This window comes from Heterocephalus glaber, unplaced genomic scaffold (assembly GCF_053883595.1).
Source record: "Heterocephalus glaber isolate CG9 unplaced genomic scaffold, H.glaber_assembly_v1.0 deba00001472, whole genome shotgun sequence".
Lineage (NCBI taxonomy): Eukaryota > Metazoa > Chordata > Mammalia > Rodentia > Bathyergidae > Heterocephalus > Heterocephalus glaber.
The window spans coordinates 98,852,167-98,871,479 of record NW_028258315.1 but is presented as its reverse complement, the minus strand read 5'-3'; the positions used below and the strand labels follow the sequence as shown (position 1 = coordinate 98,871,479).

Sequence of the window (19,313 nt, the reverse complement as noted above, 5' to 3'; positions counted from 1 at the left end):
AGAGAGAGGAGAGCGGAAGAGGACGGGAAGGAAGGGAAGGGAGCAGGAAGTTAGCTGAAAAGGGAGAAGGGGAGAAGACGCGAGGAGAGAGGCAGAGTGAGCAAAGGAACGTCCTCCTCCCGCGGCAGTCAAGCTCCTCTTTAGGGCCGGGGCGCGGTAAAGCGGCTGCAGCCCCAGCTGCTGGGTCCGGGCCGCACTGTAAACACCGGCCATCCGGCCCCCGAGGCTGAGAGCTGCCACACCGCAGGGAGCAGCGCGCGGCCCTCCCTGCAGGGCGGCGGCAGCCCCGGACTCCAGCTGCTTCGCTCTCAGCCTCAGCGCCAGCAGAGGGATGCAGGTGAGGTGAGGTCCGGAACGGCCAGGGTCAGCCGCGACTCGGGAACCGGGCCGCGGTTCCCCACCCTTCCCGACCGACCGCGCAGCTGAGGGTGAGGCCGGCGCCCCAGGCTCTTCCCGGCTGCTGCCCGCCGGGTGCGGGGCCCGGCGGGTCTGCGTGGCCGGGCTCAGCGCTTCGGTGAAGGGTGGCAGCCTGCACGGCAGGGGTTTCCGCCTGGCGGTCGGGAACACGTGCGCGACGCTAGTGCGACGCGGAGCACCCCGCACCTCTGGGGTCGGACGGCAAGCCGATTTTCCGCCTTATGCTTCCCTGTATCGTCTGTGTTTTTCTTGCCGATCGATCATTATGCTAATGCGCGCAGAGGGCTTCCGGTGGGCTGGGTGCCGTGCCAGAGTCCGGCTGGGTCCTGCAGGGGGCTGCGGGTCGGGGCTTCCTCGCTCTCCCCGCCGAGGAGGCGACAGGAGCTTATGCGCCCCGCAGTGCCGTGCCGGAGCGGGACTCAAACCCAGGCCCGCAGCAAAGCCCACTCCCTCAATCAGCACGGGACTATTTTTCCTGAAAACAATAAGCTACTTAAACATAAACTACCCTAGCCATCGATTAAGTCCATTTCCAAGCCAACTACAGCTATATGAAGTGACCTGGAAGAGCACGCTTCGGCTGCCTGCCGGGCCGCCGCTGGGAAGCGGGGAGCTGCAGCTGCAGGCTCGCTGGACGCTCCTGGTGCCGGCCTGGGAACCGGCGTGGACTCTGCTTTTGACTCCCAGCGTTTTCACACGTTCTACCCTAGCAAGCACCACTTCCGTGGGGAGGAAGGGCAAGGCGGTGCCCTCGTGGACTCGAGGCTCGGAGGGCTGCAGCCTGGAGGGACGCCGGAGACAAGCCCGCCTCAGCCTCCTGCGCCCTCCTGTCTGCTCACAGGGCCGGCACGGCGCGCGGCCCAGTCGCAGAGCGGGCTCTTTAGGGACGAAGACTCGACTCCCAGGGCTTGCGGGAGGAGGCTGCTACCGGGCCGCTGATTTAAAAATCACGTCAGGAGTCGTGCTAAGACCTCCGTGAGAAGCGGCCGGACACGCGCTTGCTCTGCAGGAGAGGCCGTGCGTGGGAGACAGGGACCCGGGCCAGCCTGCCCACGGTCCTACCTGTGCCGGGCCCCTCTGCTACATTCGCCCGTTCACTCCGGAAATGTCCTGCTCCAGGGGCCCACAAAGCAGCAGGCAGCAGGCAGCAGAAGCGGTCGCGTCCCTGGCCTAGGGGCCCCGGCCACCTCTCGCCCTGAGACCCGCTGCTCAGGATTACAGCGCAGCACTGCAGCCCCACGCAGAAGTTCGTGTCACCTGGGGAGAAACTGAAGTGCTTTTCCTAGATCCCATCATACTTTCTGATGATTGAAAAGCATATCTTTACATAGTGTACATTTATATATTGTATTAAAATTAGAAATTACATTTAGGTATAGAATTTCCATGATTGCCTTAGGAGAAAATTGAGGGGCTTTCCTTAGATTCTATCATACTTTTTGACAATTAAAAATAGATATGCATACTTTTTTATTGTAATGTAGCCATTGGGTTCTGTTTTGTGTCTTCTTCTCAAAGACCACAGCCTTGGGCACTGGTTTCAAATCCAAGTTTTCACCACTCACACTGACACTAGGCCAGCGGCTTAGCTTCGCTAGTTTTTAATCTAGTTTTTTCATATTAATATCTACCTTGAAACGTTGCTGTTGGGTTTACAAGAGAAACACAAGCCTATTCCTACAAAGGCGTGTTTGTGAATATTTATGGCATCTTTTTTCATGAGAATGGAAAACTAGAAATAAGTCTTCCAACCAATGAATGGATCTTTAACTGCTACAGCTGTGACCACAGAATACTACTGCTTCCTCCTGGGCAGCTGGCCCAGCCTCTCAGAAGACACCCGCACGAGCAGCTGGCCACACTTCATACCGAGGCCCGGCCAGCTCGGGACCACACCCTGCCTTCCGCACCTCCCTTAGCTGTGTTCTACCGTTACCCACTTCTGCCGCTTCCAGCACTGTATCCCCTACTAACGACACAGACTAGGACCTCGGGCTTGCTCGGCGAGGAACTTAGAGGCAGACACGAGGCGGGGCTCCACGCCTGTGCTCTCGCCAAAAGAAATGGGCCTTCGGCCTTTGCCTGCGCTCCTTTCACACTTCCTCTCCCCCTTCCTGGGAGCTGACACTGAACTACAAGCCAGCTAAGCAAGCAACCTCCAAGACGGAGGGACCCAGCACGGAAGGCACTGGTCCCTGGACGAGCCTGTGGGAGGAAGACTGCCTGCCTGGAAGACATTCATCTCAGGACTGCTGCACAAGAAGGAATGGAAACGCCACACTCTCTAATCCACTGCATTTGGGGTCTTTTTGGTATAGCAGCATAACCTTTGCTTAAGCTTGGTGATCAAATATTCTGTCACTAAAATTGCAACCATTTTAGGGACAGCAGAGGTGCTATTAGTAATGATGCTAGATAATAGGAGTAAAACAACTTCCTACTTGTAAGCAACTTCAGACTTCCAAGAAGATGCCTTGCATTTACTTTGTTTTGCATTTTTATCACCCTGACTGGAAACAGGAGGGAGAGCATCACTGACCGTACTGCTGACCAAGGGGCAGTCGTTGGCTGCAGGCTGTTTGTCTTTATATAGAGTCTTGTTGGGGATTTCCATTCCCAGGAGAAACAGATGTGGTAATTGTAACCCTGCAGATCTATGCTGCAATACTAGATAAGCCTAAACCGATTTCTAGCAAGTCTGGAAAATCTAATGAATAAGAGGGCTCCAGGACATGTGCATTTAGATTTGAAGGGATCTTGAAACAGCAGGCTGGGTGGAAAGGAGACAGCCACGGTGCAGCCTCACTCCCTGGAGCTGAATCTACTCCTGGACTCTACACCCTTTCTTCAGGCAATCTCTGAGACACAGCAGCCTCTGAGTGTCGTGGGAGGACCTCACTAACACAGTGCTACAGTGAGCTTGAAAGATGGTCGCCCCTAAAGCTGGAGCTTCCCTAGGAGAAAATGGTAGGAAATCAAGGATGACAACACAGGTGGCAGTGAGGTGACCTCCAGAGCGCAGTTCTACATCCATTTCTCCTCTCTCCTTATCTCCCTCTTTGATGGTATTCGTGGCCAATGGTGAGAATGCAATACTAATCTAGAGAAAAAAATTTCTTTCTAAGATGTTAACATGCCACAAGAAAATCACACGATCAGTTGGATCTAAAAAGAAACTGCCTCTGAAATGAATGTTATTGCTTAATGAGTTTGATCCCCAGTACCAGTAACCTGTGTTTCCCTGAAAATAAGACCTAACTGGAACGGCCCTAGCTGGTCGTCACCATGGTGATGGGCAGGGTTATGCAGAAGTGTAGCCCTCACCGTTCTCTTGCTTGGTGTCCGGTCTGTAATGGCAGTTAAGGCAACAATAGACTGATAATCGGTGCTGGCATCTTTGTCCGATTTGGGGGAAAATAGCACAAAACAGTGGAATGTTGAGTCTTCCTCATGAGCACTAAAGCCATATCCACCCCCTTTTCCTTCCCCCGCAAACCCTCATGGAAGCAAACAAGGACTAACATCAAACTAAACCGCACACGTCTCAGAGTGACCCCAGGACCTTTTCCTCCTGTTCCCGCTGTCCTCTCTGACTGCTGCCCCACGCCACTCCCTGACGCTGTGTAGGACCCACACCCCCTAAACATCAGGCCGACCAGAGGCCACAGCAAACGCTACACACAAGGCCATATTTTTCAAGTTACAAAGCAGGCAGAGGAGAGAGGAAATGTTAGCATTCAGATGCAAGAAGCTCTGAAATCATAATCTGCCAAATAAAACCGTTTCCTTGGAGCTGAGTAAACATTCTCCCAGGGAGGGACCTGAAGAATCAGACAGCTCCATCTATTTAGGGTTCCCCTGCACCTCCCTTGCTCCTCTGAATCCGATCAGCTCTGTAGAAAGCAACCAAGTTTCTTCTGTGAAGCCTCCCTACACCCAGCATGGGATCAAAGTAGTGAAACGGAGCCTAGCTGCCATGAGATGTTCCCGCCGTCTGCTTCTTCCTCCTTGTTCCTGTCTCTGCACACGTCTTAGCGTTCTTCCTTGTTCATCTCTGTAGGGTGCAGATGGGACCATTGCCATGATCACCACCGTCAGAGTCCACTTACTGAACGCCTGCCCTGTGCTAACCACCACGTTTGCAACTTGACATGAACTACGTCATATACTCCTCACAAAACCTAGCGAAGCAGAAGTATCGCCCCGCTTTAATGATGGTGACACTGAGGCAAAGACAGTTTAACAGGCTGGCCAAAGCCCGCACAGATGAGTGGGTCTTTGAACTGTAAGCTTCTCTCTTCTGAAGGGAATTTAGAACCTTCAGAAAAATTGTGACAGAGGCACAGGTACTTTAAGCACCCTTCAGTACCCCTTCCTAACTTCCTTTCTCTCTCTTTCTTTTCTTTCTTCCCTCCCTCCTGCCCTCCCTTCCTCCCTCCTTCTCTTCCTCTTTCTGTCTTCCTTTCTTGCTTGCTTGCTTTCTGTACTGGAGCTGAACCCAGGGCCTTCCACTGAGCTACATCCCCAACACGTTTTCATTTTTTGAGACAGGGTCTCCCTGAGTTGTCCAGGCTGGCCTTGAACTCGTGCTCCTCCTGGCTAACTGGGATCACAGGCATACACCGTAGCATCTGGCTCAATACCCTCCTTCCCACCACCGGGAAACTACTGTTCTCCACAGCTTTCTCCAACTGCCAGGAATCTCATCACTCCCAACGGTATCTTTCTTGGTAAGGCTTGCACTCTAATAGGAGATTTTTAGGGGGGGGGGAGCAGTTGGAGGAGCCCAATAAATGAATGTCACAGCTGGATTTCAGAGCCGTGCCCTTGGTTCTTTAGGAAGTTTCTACTGAAACCTTCTTCAGTGACTCCAAGTGGATGTTGCTACTTTCAAAGTTCTAACAACTCTGTGCCCTCAGCAATCTCAAGTCCATCCCCAGACTTCTCAGAACAGCGAACATGGGGCTTTTCCATTCAGAAACACCAGAACAGCCACGCTGGGGATGCAGCCCCACGGTAGAGCACTGCCCAGCATGAGCAGCCCTGGACGTGACTCCGGCACTGTGCATCATCCATTCTGTCAACCACTCCAGAGCAACAGCAATTGTTTAAGGCCATTGCTCTGAATCCAGAGCATATTGAGGGGAATGTACGGGCAAGTTTAGGAAAAGTAGATATTCACATCCTTGACTTTGTTAGGATCAAATGAACCAGGTGGTGGTTTCCTAGCAAATGAAAATGTATTCTTTGGTTTATCATCCGCTTGGGTTCCTGGAACACTCCTTCGCTCTGCTGCTAACAATCGAAACACTCAAGTTAGCAGAATACCCTATTCTTAGGTCAGTGATGACACACCTTTTAGAGACCGAGTGCTCAAACTGCAGCCCCAAACCCACTGACTTACTGCAAAGTGCCAACACTGCAAGTAAACCCAAACACTGCCCTGTCAAGCCAGAGCGCTGAGGAGTCACAGCCCCCCAAGCTGGCTTCAGACGGCATCGCCTGGCCCTGCTGCTCCTTCCCCAGGGTGTGCAGGGCTCCGTGTGCACTGTGATCTGATCCTTGGCTGCTGGGCAGGGCTGGGGTGACTTGCGTGTGTGCCGGCGGAGAGGGCTCTGCGTGCCGTAAGTTCGCCACCTCTGCTCTTGGCGAGCTACCATGAGCTGGGTTTGCACAAAGGCTGTTCTGTTTCCAGAAAGTCCCTGGGGAGCTGAGGAGTGAGGAAGCGGAGAACTTGGAAACTCAGCCAGGTATCGGGTGCCTCGTCAAGGGTCTTGCTTTGCTGCACTCCAAAGTCCCAGGCCCCAACTGCCCTGCCGACTTTTTCCAAAGCTTGACCTTTATAAAGTGCCAAAGGCAAAAGATTTTTTTTCCACAAGGTTGTTCAGCTCTAGAATTGTGGATTTGCCCTTCTGGTCCAGGAGACTTGGTGCTCGACACCAGTGCACAGCAGATGCCCGCCCAGATCCCTTTCTCACTCGGGGAAGAGAGGTGCAGTAAGAGTGCATTTGGGATGCTGTTTGGCTTAGAAGTAGATTTGTAGAAAAGAGCAGTACCTGAGGGGTCTTCTGTGATAGGTAAATTCTCTCCTTCACTAAGTGAATAATCAATGTTTTAATGTGGAACTGGCCCTTAATACAGAAAATGTATATGCATTAATGCCCCACTCAATTCCCTCAAAACAGCTACATTTAAAAAAAAAAAAAACCTCACTAGGAGGACAGCTTAAAACAAGTAAACATTTGGGTGGTCTGTTGGTATTCACAGAGCACATTGGAAATTAACTAATTTGCTTTCTATGAGAAACAGATTTCAATGCTGTTCAAAGGGCGGCAGCTTTGAAATTAAGTAGCAAGAGTTGTCTGTACGTGTCCTCCAACCTGCTCAGGTTGTGTTTTAATGGTGGCATTTGCCAACCAGAGGAAGGAAGTTTCCAGAAGGCAGTGAGGGGCATCCTCTCCGGAGAGAACTTCAGCCACCAGAAGCAAACAGCTAAGTCTCGTGTGATTACACTTGTGGCTCCAGACTTGGCCAAGGGAGCTTTCCTGGGTCACTCTTCCCCTCAAGCTGCCGTTTGCTGCTCTGTACCCCAGGAGGCTGAGCCCTGCTGCCCTCATGCCTGAGGCTTCGGTCAGCTATCTTTAGACTGGGTAGAGATGGACCCTGAGCAGAGAGTCAGGCAGAGGGATAGAAGTTGCAGTAATTGTGCCCTCTCTGGGATTCAGGTCTATAACAATACTCCTTCCCATATCTCTCCAGTCAAGGCGAGGTGGTAGCTACTCCCCTCTGCTGGACTGTAGGCACCTGGCCACATCTTGTAAGTTTCTGACCCCATGCCTAAACCTTCCTTCTTCGGCAGCCGATCATTCAACCGGCCTTGGGGACAGTAATGCAGCCTGTTTGCTGCCAGGATCCTGAAACACACCCAAAAGCCTAAGGAATGCTAGGAGTCAGCCTCCTTACAGAGAACCTAGAGTTGGAGCAGTGCTGATAGCAATGGAGCTACCATTGACTGAGTACTGGGCATTCCTGAACGCCGCTGAGCCCCAAGAGAGTGCTCGGGGTGGAGACTGAACAAGTAGGTCAACATAATGGGTCAGAGGCCAGAAACCACTGACTGGGCTTTTCCCACCAAGCCTGTTTATGCCCAAGGAAGGAGTCTTTTCATAATATTAACTATTCCTTTTATTAAATATTAATTTAAAATAGCATTAAAGGATCCTGTCAGGAGTTCACCATTAACCCCCTTCGAATCTAGCTGCACTGCCAGGATCGTCATCTGCCTACTCTACTGGAGATGCTGAAGCAACTGTGTGTTCTTGTTTTAGTGAGACAGAATTCACGTGCTGTAAACGGCACCCCTTCAAATACAAATTTGGCATCCGAAGGCTATTCACAGACTTCTGTAGCGATCCCACCATCGAATTCCAGAGAGGTGCCATCACCGCAAACGAGGCCCCGTCACTATTGTTAGTCACCCATTCCCTCTCCTCCCAGCCCTGCCCACTGCTTCCCATCTCTGTGGATTTGCCTACACAAACATCTCATGAAAATGGAACGATATGGTATGCAGCCTCCTTAACTGACTCCCTTCATGGTGCTATTTTCAGGATTCTTCTGTTGTAGACGCAGTCCTTCATTCCCCTCAATCACTGAACAGCATTCTATTGTACAGCTACGCTAGTTTCTTTCTCTGTTCAGTCGATGGGCATTTGGCTATTGTGAATGCTTCTGCTGTATTTATGCATAGGGTTTTGCATGGGGATACATTTTTACTCTGCTTGAGAACTCACCCAGCCCACTGGAGGGGCAGCATCCCTCCCTCATTTTCATGATCAATCCCCTTGGTTCAGATGTGATTGATTTCAACTTTTGGCCCCAGGTGTGGCCATGTGATCCTTTATCAAAAAGTATTATCCAAACTGCAGGCGAGCTTGGGGGGAAGTTTGGTCACTGTGTGTCGTGCGGGTGTTGGTGGTAGTTGTGTTTGTGTTTCTGTGAGTGTGGGTGTCTTTCACGTGCTTCAGCCCTCAAAGTCAAATAAAATGAGGTTGAAAAGACTTTTGCTCTTGGTCTTCAGGAAAGTTAAACCCATAGCCTGACGTCCACCCCACGTGCCACCCTCTCACATCCAGGGCTTGTGATCCTGATAATACACCACACTTACCCAAGACAGGCAAAGCCAAGACAAACGCGGCACGTCTTGGCTGGAAGAAACTAAGAGGGGATTATGTTCAAATTAAAATGATATCAATCATTGAGGACAATGCAGAATTGCCATGAATTTGCAAGATCAGATGATAGACACTGAATGTTACCTTTTCAATAAATGATTCGGTGGTCCTAAATTCCTAGAGTGAGAAGGGTAACAGTCGACATTTACCGAGTCCTTACCACGTGCCAGGCATTGTTCAATTTCAGCATTGCGACAGCCCTGTGATAGTGGTGTTGTAACTTCCATTACATACATGAGGGAACTGGGACTGAAGGAAATTGGATAACCGGCCCAAGTCACAAGGCTAGCACACACCAGAGTGCTGGCTTTAAACCTGGTTTGTGTGACGCCAGCACCATCTAAACAATAATATTGAATTACTTCTTATATATGCAACTTTTGTTTTATTTTATTTCTAGCCATATAGTTCTATGTGCTCATTACTTTAAAAAATCAAACTATGATACAAATTGTAAAGAGGAAACTTCCCACCCCCCTTTCTCTCTCTGTGTTGAACTTCAACTTCCTTATTCTTGTGCATTATTTTGAGCACGCCTCATGGACGGGACGCTGGCTCAGTATTCAAAGCCTGGTCTCCATCCCAACGCCACTCTGCTGAGTCGTTAGAAAAGTTCAGAAGCTTGCCAGGAGAACTACTTGCTCCACAGCGAATTTAGGCCCTGTTTAAATCACATTCCTCCTGGGTGATCTGTTCAATGCTTTGGTCAGAGCATAATTTCTGAAAAGTTACAAGCGTAATGCTCTCAGATAGTGAGCATATGGCAAGGGTTTCCTTATCTGAGAAATAGCAGGATGACAAAGCTGGATGGGGAGCGTAGGACAAACTGACATACATTTGCTCAGTTTTAAAATGCTGGAAGAAGATTGCAAATTTAGATCCAAAACGGGTTGATTTTCTTCAGACACAAAGACTGTAACCTGTGGGGTTATCTTTTCCTCTAGACAAAAATTATTTACATTGCTAGGCAACAAACACCATTTGTAATTATCAGCCTGCCACCCGTTAACACCTGGCTTTATAGAGCTGGTGCTGTAATCGCCAAAACTCAGTCAGCACCAGGGTGAAGCTAGCCAGCCCCCCCCCCGCCACGAGGGGCTTCCTGAAGTGGTGGAGATGATCTCCCTCTGCCCTGACTCACTGATGCCCATGGGCTTCGTGTAGCCACCAGGCCCTTCATAAGCAGCTAGAGGAACTGAGGAGCGGAGTGTTTCATTTTATTTGCCTGATTCGGGTTTAACTTTGAAGACCCACACATCACCAGGGAGTGCCGTGTTGGACCTCACAGCCCTCGGGGACCCATGACGTCCCTGTGCTAGCTGGAACGGCATGACTTTCAAAGGGCTCTAAGTGACTGGTTTGCCTTATTTCCAAGCCCTGGGAGAATTTTCCTAATGCTTTTCTCTCTCCTACATTTTCTTCCATCAGTCTTCATGTTGTTCTTTCCAATAAGGAGCAGGAAGGGACTGACCTGTTTTATAGACTGCTGCCTGCTGGTGGCCCCTACATCTCTGAGGACAGAGGACGAAATATGGGCCCAGCCATCAGGGTAGACCAAGGTACTGGCATCCTCTGCCCAGGAGTGGAGGAGTAAATGTCACAAGAAAAGCCCTGGACAGTGGCTGTCATCCTCCTTCTCTGCCCCAGGCACACCAGGATGAACTGTTCTCAGATGCTGAACTTTAATATACTAATGGGCCTCTGGTAAGGACAAGATAAACACATCACTAGATCTTCATGAAGGAAGTAGGCTCACGTGAACTTAAAAACACAAAGCCAAGGGAATATGTTGTTTCCATGACAAGGCAGTGCAAATGGGATTTTTGTGGATTTGTTTTGGAAAAGTTATTTATGAAATGACAATGACTTTTAAGAAACCTGAGTACCTTTTACAGGACCCTGATTTACCTTACTCAGAAGGTGACAGATAAGCTAATATGTCTTAGGAAACTTTTCTGCTTCCGGGCTTCCAGCTATATCAGGGCACTTTTTCACTTGTGTTTGATAAAAGCCTAACTAACTCCAAAGGTCTCTTCCCAGCTCCTTCTTGGAGTTGTCCTTACACCCTTCCTACCTGCTCTGCTCTTGAGCCCAGGGTGAAGTTTGCTTGCTTCATACTGAAATTTGTCGGCCAATAGCTTGAAGCTCTGCCCCGAATCAGCCAGCAGCCACCCTGTGAAGGGGGCTCCAGCCATGAGGACCTGGGTTTGGAATCCATTTGCCACCTGGCAGCCACTGTGAATCCAGTTTCTCTAATCTGCCCCTTGCATATTCCCTCAAACAAGCTGCAGCCTTTACTGGAAGGTCGACTAAACTTTACTGTAAGTCACTAGAGAAACCAGAAAGAGAAAGTTAGAAGTGGAATCCTGATTACTCTCAAATAGTCTCGAATTTCCCTCTATGTCTTAAAGGCTCTGTTGTATTAAAAACAAGGCTCGTGGAAACCTGGAAACATAGGTAGCCTGCAGGAGCCAGAATGTCCGTGGGTTTCCTCCAACCTAACTGAAGTACCCAGCACTGGTCTCTTATGACACCCACAGCATTGAATTTTAGTTGTATTTTAGCACTATTAAACACAAGGAAACCTAGGCAGGGTCAGGAAAGTTAAGTGGCTTAGTTGAGGTTTCTCGGAAAGTTTTGGAAACACAACTAAACACTAGGCGTGTTTACCCACAGAGCGCTGCTTCCAACTCACGAAAGACTTGAGCTGCATCCCACTCTGAATTTTACAGATTGAGTAGTTGTTTGACACTTACATGCTTATTGGCAAAATGAAGGTGGTGTTAGCTCCCTTCCAATGTAAGGCACTGAGACTTGTGAGAACTTATTTCTAAACTGTAAAATAATGAACACGTGTACAGTACTACTTTTGTAAGTTCATTAGTCAGTGGCCTCTCTAGCTAGTTGGACTCTGATTGATTGGCACGTGCTTAGATTATCAGTGGGAAGCATTACCACCACAGTGGGGCAGTGCTAGGAAATCTCCTGGCTTTGGACTTGATCCCAAACGACCTAGTTATTGAATTACCACGCGGGGCTCTCTGGCTAGTGAAATAGCCAGCCCGCAGCCTCTAGCATGCTCCGAGTTTTGACACAGTTTTACAAGCTGTGCAAACACTCAATAGTCTAAAAGATTGATTAGTCTTTGAGACAGCTCTGACATTGTTTGCTTTATATGTTTGGGGGCTAAGCAGAATAGTTGGCATGAGTTTGGTGGAGTCCATGGCATTATTTTTGCCTTTTGAGTATTTTGTCTAAACACATGTGCCTTTCATACATTATTATTTCTATTCCAACTATTCGAATGGTCTGAATGGTCTTTTTATCTTTTACTCTGTACTAGGAATTGAACTCAGAGCCCTTGCACTGAGCTACATCTCTAGCACTTTTATTTGGAGACGGGGTCTCATTAAGTTGCTAAGTTGCCCAGGTTGGGCTGAGACTTGGGATCCTCCTGCCTCAGCCTCACAGAGTGCTGGGATGACAGCTGTGTGTGCCACCAAGCCCAGCTTCTGTTTTTCATTCTTTTGAGGTACTGGGGATTTAACTCACCGCTTTGTGCATGCTAGGCAAGTGCTTTCCCACGGAATTGCGTCCTCAGATCTTTTAATGCCTTGAGACAGGGTCTTGCTAAAGTGCCAGGTTTGATTTTGAATTTGCAATCCTCCTGCCTCACCCTCCCAAGTAGCTGGGCTAACAGGTGTGTGCCACTGCTCCCAGTGGTCCTCCCGACTTTGAATGACACATTTTCATGATTGGTCCTCTCTAAAGAAGAGCAAAGGGAACTTACTGACCCGTTCTGCACTGGGTCTGTGTTCTGTGGAAAATAATGCAGTGCGCCAGGAAGCACAGACGGCCTCTAAGAAGTGACCTTGGCTTCTAAAAGTGGCCCTGCCGGCGTGAAATAGTTTTCAAGACAGTAGAATTCAATATTTCATAGAATTGTTCCAAGCAATATTGATACTTAACTTTTCAGTTTTTTGATTTAAAATAAAAATGTTGGGCCGGCGATTTAGCTCAGTGGTTCTTCCGCCTGCCTCGCAAGCGCAAGGACCTGAGTTCAACCCCCGGTACCAAAAATAAATAAATAAATAAATAAATAAAATAAAAATTTTTCCTAATTTAAACAATAGCTTCTTCAAGGAAAACTGCTGAGAAAATGAAGTCACTTGGAGCCAAATTTCCAACAGTGTGTGACTGTTCGTGACATTCAATTTTTAAATCTCTCTTGGAGAGGAATTCCATGGAGGCATCAGACTTCAGCATCTCAGAGGCAAGTCAGTCAACACAAATTTCATAGACATGATTGGAGAACAGGGGCTGCACCTCATGCATCCCTAGCGAGCCACTTCTAAAGATCCGGTGACAGAATCTGCACTACCAAATAGCTTACTTTAGCCAGAGGATGCTGAAAGTCACCACCTGTCAAAGCAAAGGAGGAAGAGATGCCTGTGGTGTGTTAGGTTGAGTGGAACCATTGCACATCAAGTCGTATTCTTTACTCTTTCAGTAAATTTGCCTTTCTGTTCTTTTCTGCAGTGTCCTTTTCAGCAAGTGGAAGGGAGGCTTAGCAAAGTCTCAGCACCAGCTATACTCTGAAGGCAGGGAAACCGTTTGCTTCTCTTTTTCCAACACTCAGCTTCGGTGTCTAAGGTATGCTGTAAGTATATGAACAGGAGTAATGATTAAGCAAAAAACAAAAAACATTTGGCTTGGCTTTCCCATCAGGGGAGGTTAAATAAAATATATGGTCAAAGAAGTATTTATCCAATAAATCCTACTTGTCAGCATTACAAACTTGTTATTAAAAATCCCACCCTCATATTTAGGACACAATGATAAAGCCAAGTAAAGATAAACAAAACTGCCCATGTGTTTCCATTTAAAAAGAAATTCAACTTTCCATATTAAATACGGTACCTCTGCTTAGCATGTAACTAGCCCAGGCCTTTTTGGGAGAAGAAATCCAGAAAAGAAAATGTTAAACCTTTAAAATAGCAGCATACCATGTGAAGAAGATAAGCCATTAGGAATTTGATTAAGTTGATTTTTTCCCTTCCCTGAAAGGGGGAGCAAATTGTGACTGTTCTTGCTAATTATAAAAACGAGACGATTTCTAATTATGCTTTCTCCTGATGGAGCCTCAAAGGGTACGAGAGATCGATCTTGTCATGGTAGGACTTCCTTTTTAAGGCAAGTTCAAGGCAGCCACAGAATACACAGCCCAGTTTGCGTGGCTCATACAGTGCCTATGAGTTGTGGGCCTGAGGTTTTCTTTAACTTTTTCTCTTCCTCCGCTTGGCCCTGTGTACACACCAGAACGCTTTGTACCATGGAGAAACAATATAAATAAATCACGTAATAAAATGACCTTTCCCAAATCACGTTTTGGCCAGAAGATGCTTTTTACAGCTGTCTCTTTGCTCGGACTGCAGATGCCAGCAACAGTGGAGCTTTTACTAGCCCCACTAGAGCTCTGACATCCAGCTGAACGCCGTCCTAGGGAAGCTGAATTCAGCATGCTTCCTTTTCACAGTTTTTGGCAGATCGATAATGTGTACTGCCAGTGAGCTGGGGTGTGTACAAGTCACATCCTTATCTTTGGCCTCGCAGTTTGCTTCTGGAGAAAAGAGAGATGTTCAGGGGCACAGACCTGGAGAAAAGGATCCAGAGCAGGGTTATTTGCTTATTTATTCTATTTGTTTACTGGTGGGTTCAGATGCTGATTTGTTGTGGGAATGCCTGACCGCAGGGACATGTAAATAAGGTCCTCCTCTGCGGCTGCTTTTCCTCAAAGCCCAGCGGGGCCTGCGTGTGCCAGATGAGATGCAGCTATGGTGGGCAGCGGGGGTCATTTTCTGCAGGTGGCTGTGCTTTGTGAAGGATCTGACAGACCACATTATTTGTCAACACAGCCTAATCCACAGTCAAACAACATTTCCAGTCTGTTCCCAGAATGCGGCCTGTCCCTGAGGATTACCAGGAAGGTTAGTGATTCACAGAAACACGTAAACACCAAAAGTGATTGGGAGGCAGTGGAGGACAGAGCACATTCACTTCGTGTATTTTTTTCTATCAGTTTTCTAATTTAGTATTTGAAAACTATATGGCATTGGAAGCAGAACAAGATGCAGAAATTAAAGCTGTTAATTCTCTGTCTCAGAGAAGTTCTAGAGTGTCCCTTGCTTTCCTAGCCACGGTCCAGTCCTTTGGAAGGAGCTGGGTAATACGTTGTTAACTGGAAAACAAGCAATCTTCACTTCCTGTCTCTTCAAGTCAGCAGTCCAGGGATCAGGACCACAAACCGTGAGTGTCCCTTCCCCACCGCTTGCTCTTCCTCCACAGTCTCTTCTCTTCTCCCTCGATTCTTCTGCCAAGGCTCTTCTCTGGAGTCTTCCGATGACCTTGACTCTTCCACTTCTTTCCCAGCTCCTCCCAACTCTCCTGATTCTTCCCCTCCATCTCTCCTTCCCCTTAAGACTCAGGCCTCCTGTCTGGTCTACTCATTTTCTAGTTCAGAAATTGGATCTATATATTTTTCTCAAAATCTCACAGTAAGCCTAGCAAAACTAGGCTCAAATGGAAGAGCCAGGACACCGTGGATTAATCCTGATTCATTCTTCTACCCCAGCTTCTGCTGTGTGCTTTTTCCTATGATCATAAACTTGAATTTCTGATTTTCTTGAGCCAATTCCACTAGGAATTCTTGCAGACTCTACAGGAAAAGCGGTAAGATGAAGCCAATTCCTGTAAAACTGTGAGCTGGCCACATCTTAGTGAAACACTTTGTTCAAAAACAGAAAAAATTATGTTTTGTTTTTCAGGCTAAGTCATAAGAAAACAGACACTAACTCTTTGTTTCAATTTTAAATTTGGTTATACTTCGGGTTTAGAAAATGGTGAAAAAATCAATGATAACTATTTAATAAATGTCATAAAATAGATTAAAATGTGATTTAACCAAAAGTTTGCTTCTCATTAAAGATGATTGATCTCCTGGCTACTTTCAACTTATAACATTGCCATTATTCAGCCATTTTTGAATAAGCGTTAAAATGAGTGTTTTAGGTAGCCACACGTAACAGGATGAATTTACTTAAAGTTGTCATCTGGGCTAAGTATGTCCTCAGAGCCTTCTAAGGCCTGGCGCTCACAAGGACTGGATCCCTGCTTCCATATTTACCCACTCGGGTTGGAGTCAGTTCTTCCAATAATGAGAGGGTATGCAACTCACACGCTTGCTCATCTATTCAGTATTTGAACTGCAAACAGGAGACTCAAAGCCGTAGCCCACAGATGTACAATTCTGGCAGCTGCTCTTGAAGATGTTATTGTGAAGATAGAGATGATATTTCATGGGATCAAACATAAAGAATTCATTTATACAAATCTTCATGCTAAAAAAGGAGAGCAGGGAATCCAGATAAGCAGAGTCCCTGGGACCACACTGTTGTGGGCCCCACAGGAGACATACCCCCTACTGCACCCCACGAGTCCCCGGTCACCTCCTAGTCCTTCCTCGTCCTCACTTCAACTCACAGACGACCTTTGTTCGAGGAAGGAGTAGGAGGGAAGATGGAGCCATTTCTCCTTACTCCACAGCAAATGGTAAACTGAACATGAGCTATGACTTCTCCACCGACCCCATGAAAATGTGTTTAAATGAATATGTAACTGTGCCACAAAAGCAGAAAGGAACTCTACAGACCATCAGCTGGGAGGAATCCCTGAAAGGCAGAAATGTGGTAAAATCAGGTTGAGGAGTGAAACTACGGCCCAAGATGTGGGAAGTGGGGAAGCCCATCCACTCTCTCCTTCTGTCCCGGCCCTGGCCCTGAATCGGGGACCCAGGCCGCCCCTTCTCTAAGCCTTCCCTCCCTTCAAATTCCCTTTGCTCATTGGTCCTGTGCCCTGCACGGAACTTCTGAAGCCATTTCTCTTCTCACCCTCCTCCCCTGAAATTTTACTTCCAGAGATGTAGTCTGTGTACATCTGAGCTGTCTACTTTAAGAGAAGAACTTCTGCCATCTGGGAGCTGATTTTTGCCCCCTTGAGGACATTATTGCCCCTGGAGGGGACATGTCCTATACTTTGAAGATCATGCAGTTTCCTCCAGAAGCTGAGCTAAAAGCAGGTGCTCTGATGCCTCACATAGTGCCATGGAAGTGACCAGGTTGCCAACACTGGGTGAATACAGTAGACCCTCGACTTACAAACTCAATTTGTTCTGGAGGGCTGGTTGTAACTCAAGCTGGTCAGTGAAGGCTCAGGCTCCTCTACACAGCCTTCGAAGTCTCTCTCCTGTACACAGGCAGATCTCAGGGTGCTTAGAGGGACATTGGCCTAGGATTTCTCAGTGAACCCCACACAGGAAAGGATGCTGTTATGCTCCTTCCAGATTCTTTAAGGGTTAAATCTGTATCTGAGACCACCTGGAAGCACCAGTGGCCAGAATTTGGGTAGTAACTCAAGACTCTGGTCGTAAGTTAAAACTAAAATTCTGGCCGTAACCTAAGTTGTTTGAATGTCAGGCTGGAGGGCCCACCTGAGGGCCCACTGAAGTTATATCTGTGAACAGATTTCTTCTTCCTTAAATCACTTAAGGAAAAGAGTCACAGGGGAAAATTCCAGGCACCAACACATGATTTAGAACCCTTTGTTCTTTGCTTTCTCCTCCTAGTGTCTCTGGGACAGGCCCGAAGAGATGGTGGCCTTTAGGTGGGCAGAGAAGAGAGCTGTCAGCGTCCAAGAAAGCCAAGGTCTGGGCAGCCTCCCAGATGCCTAGGAGCTTTTCCTCTTGCAATCCGTGCCCCATGGGACACGTTCCTCCTCCTCAGGGTGGATCAGACCGACTGACTCACCTCTAACACACTTTGGCCAGACCGATGGCATCATGAAAGCCTACGAAGACACTCCAGGTCCATCGCAGAGCTCCCTCCCCACGCGGCCTCTTAAATCATGTGTTCTCGGGGAATTTATCTACCCTGCCGTGAACAGCACCATCAAAGGGTCACCTGGAATGTAAACTAGTACAACCATCGTGGGTGTTGGTATGGGGAGGACTCGAAAAACTAAAAGCAGGTATCTTCCCAAAAGAGTTAAAGTCACACATTATAGTAATACAGGCAACCCATGTATATAGCAGCAGAACCCATAATAGATGAATCTTGACAGTGGCCTATGTGTCCATCAGCAGACGAGTAGATAAAGAATATGTGGTACTTATACACAATGGAGTTCTGCTCTGCCATAAAGAAAGATACACTTGAGTCATTTATACAAAAATGGATGGATCTTCAGACCATAATGCTAGGTCTAATAAATCAGACACAGAGGGTTAAATATCACATGGTTTCCCTTACATGACACTCAGAGTATAAATAATTTAAAGAGAAAAATAAAGAGAGATGGTGGGAAATAAGGCAGTAGACTGCGTGGAGATGGGAAGAGGGTCTTGAGTAAGAGAAAAGGGGAGGCAGGGAGGGAGGGATTGAAATGATCAAGACGCGACGTGTACATGTACCAACTCCCCAGATAAACGGCATTGTTGTTTATCACAAACGTGTGAATCAAAAAGGAAATGCCCGTGTGATGCGCAACTCCAGACTTGCAGCAGGCAGACGCACTGTGAGGAGCTCGTGACTCAGTCGTGACCTGGGCCACTGTCCTGGGTGCTTCTGCCTCAGCCTCAGGAGAGATGCCAAGCTAGAAGGACCCCACTGAGCCCCCAGATTCCTGACCCACAGAGATGCAGGTTCATGCGAGCTTGTTGTTTTAAACCCCAGGATCTGAGATAAGTTCCTACGAAGTATAGATGTCTAATACATTAAATTAGTTTTCATGATGGTTTTTCTCTTCCTGTAAGATTATTCATTTCCTTTGTTGGCTAATCTGCCTGTTCTATGTCGCTTAGATGGCTACTTATTTTAGACACACATTACAGGCAGGACAGAATGCTTTACCCAGCCAGAAAGAAATGTCAACACATCAAATTACAATCTAGTTTCCTATGTTATTGGTATGAGAAGAATAATAAATTTGACTTGTTCAAGTAGAAAGAAATGGCTATAATTCGTTTCTTATTAAAGTTTTTTTTTAAACTTCTTACTATTGTATAGCCCAATTTCTATTGCTATAACTAGTACTGGATGCTGGTTACTTTATAGAGAAGAAAGGCTTATTTAGCTCCAGTTCGGGCTCCCAGACTGAAGGTCCAAGGTTGTGTGGCCCCTCCTATCTGACCTAGGGTCCCAACATGGCAGAAAGCAGATGGGGACAAACGTGTGGGCTGGCTCCATTTATAGCAAGCCACTGTCAGGAAAACTAAACGCCATCGAGGAGCACTAACCTCCCTGAAGGCAGAGCTGAACCTCCTCAGGGCACAGGTCCCTCAGCTCTGCCGCTGAGGACCACACCCCACTCCACGACCTTTGCTGGACAAACCACATCCACAACAGCGATTCAAAATGCTTCATGACTTTCTGTCCCAACAACTCAAAAGTTGTAATCATTTAAGCAGCGTCTGAGGAATCCATTGCCCTAGAGCTACTTAAAAAGAACGGCATAAAAAGCTTGCAAAGGAAATGCTCACCACCTTGCAGGGACCATTTTTCCCCAAGTGTGGCAGCACGTTGGTCTACATCTGAATGGAAAACTCTTCAA

The 19,313-nt window shown here is 47.7% G+C and overlaps 2 long non-coding RNA genes across 4 annotated transcripts in view; one reads left to right on the top strand and one right to left on the bottom strand.

The window, feature by feature from the left end:
- Nucleotides 1-19,313, bottom strand: part of LOC110347071 (uncharacterized) — a 225,257-nt gene that overhangs the window by 10,602 nt on the left and 195,342 nt on the right. Inside the window, exon 6 of one of the 2 annotated variants that reach the window (XR_015439224.1) lies at nucleotides 13,175-13,309. The exons of the other annotated variant lie outside the window; for it this stretch is intronic. This is a non-coding gene — a long non-coding RNA (uncharacterized LOC110347071). Of the gene's footprint in view, nucleotides 1-13,174; nucleotides 13,310-19,313 lie in introns of those variants that run through there. 2 annotated transcript variants of the gene reach the window in all.
- Nucleotides 3,288-18,500, top strand: LOC110347072 (uncharacterized). Of its 2 annotated transcripts, XR_002391427.2 has the most exons (5): nucleotides 3,288-4,763; nucleotides 4,969-5,147; nucleotides 13,191-13,304; nucleotides 14,846-14,957; nucleotides 17,332-18,500. It is a non-coding gene; the product is annotated as an uncharacterized LOC110347072 (long non-coding RNA). The 2 variants fall into 2 exon arrangements; XR_015439227.1 differs by having other exon boundaries at nucleotides 3,288-5,147.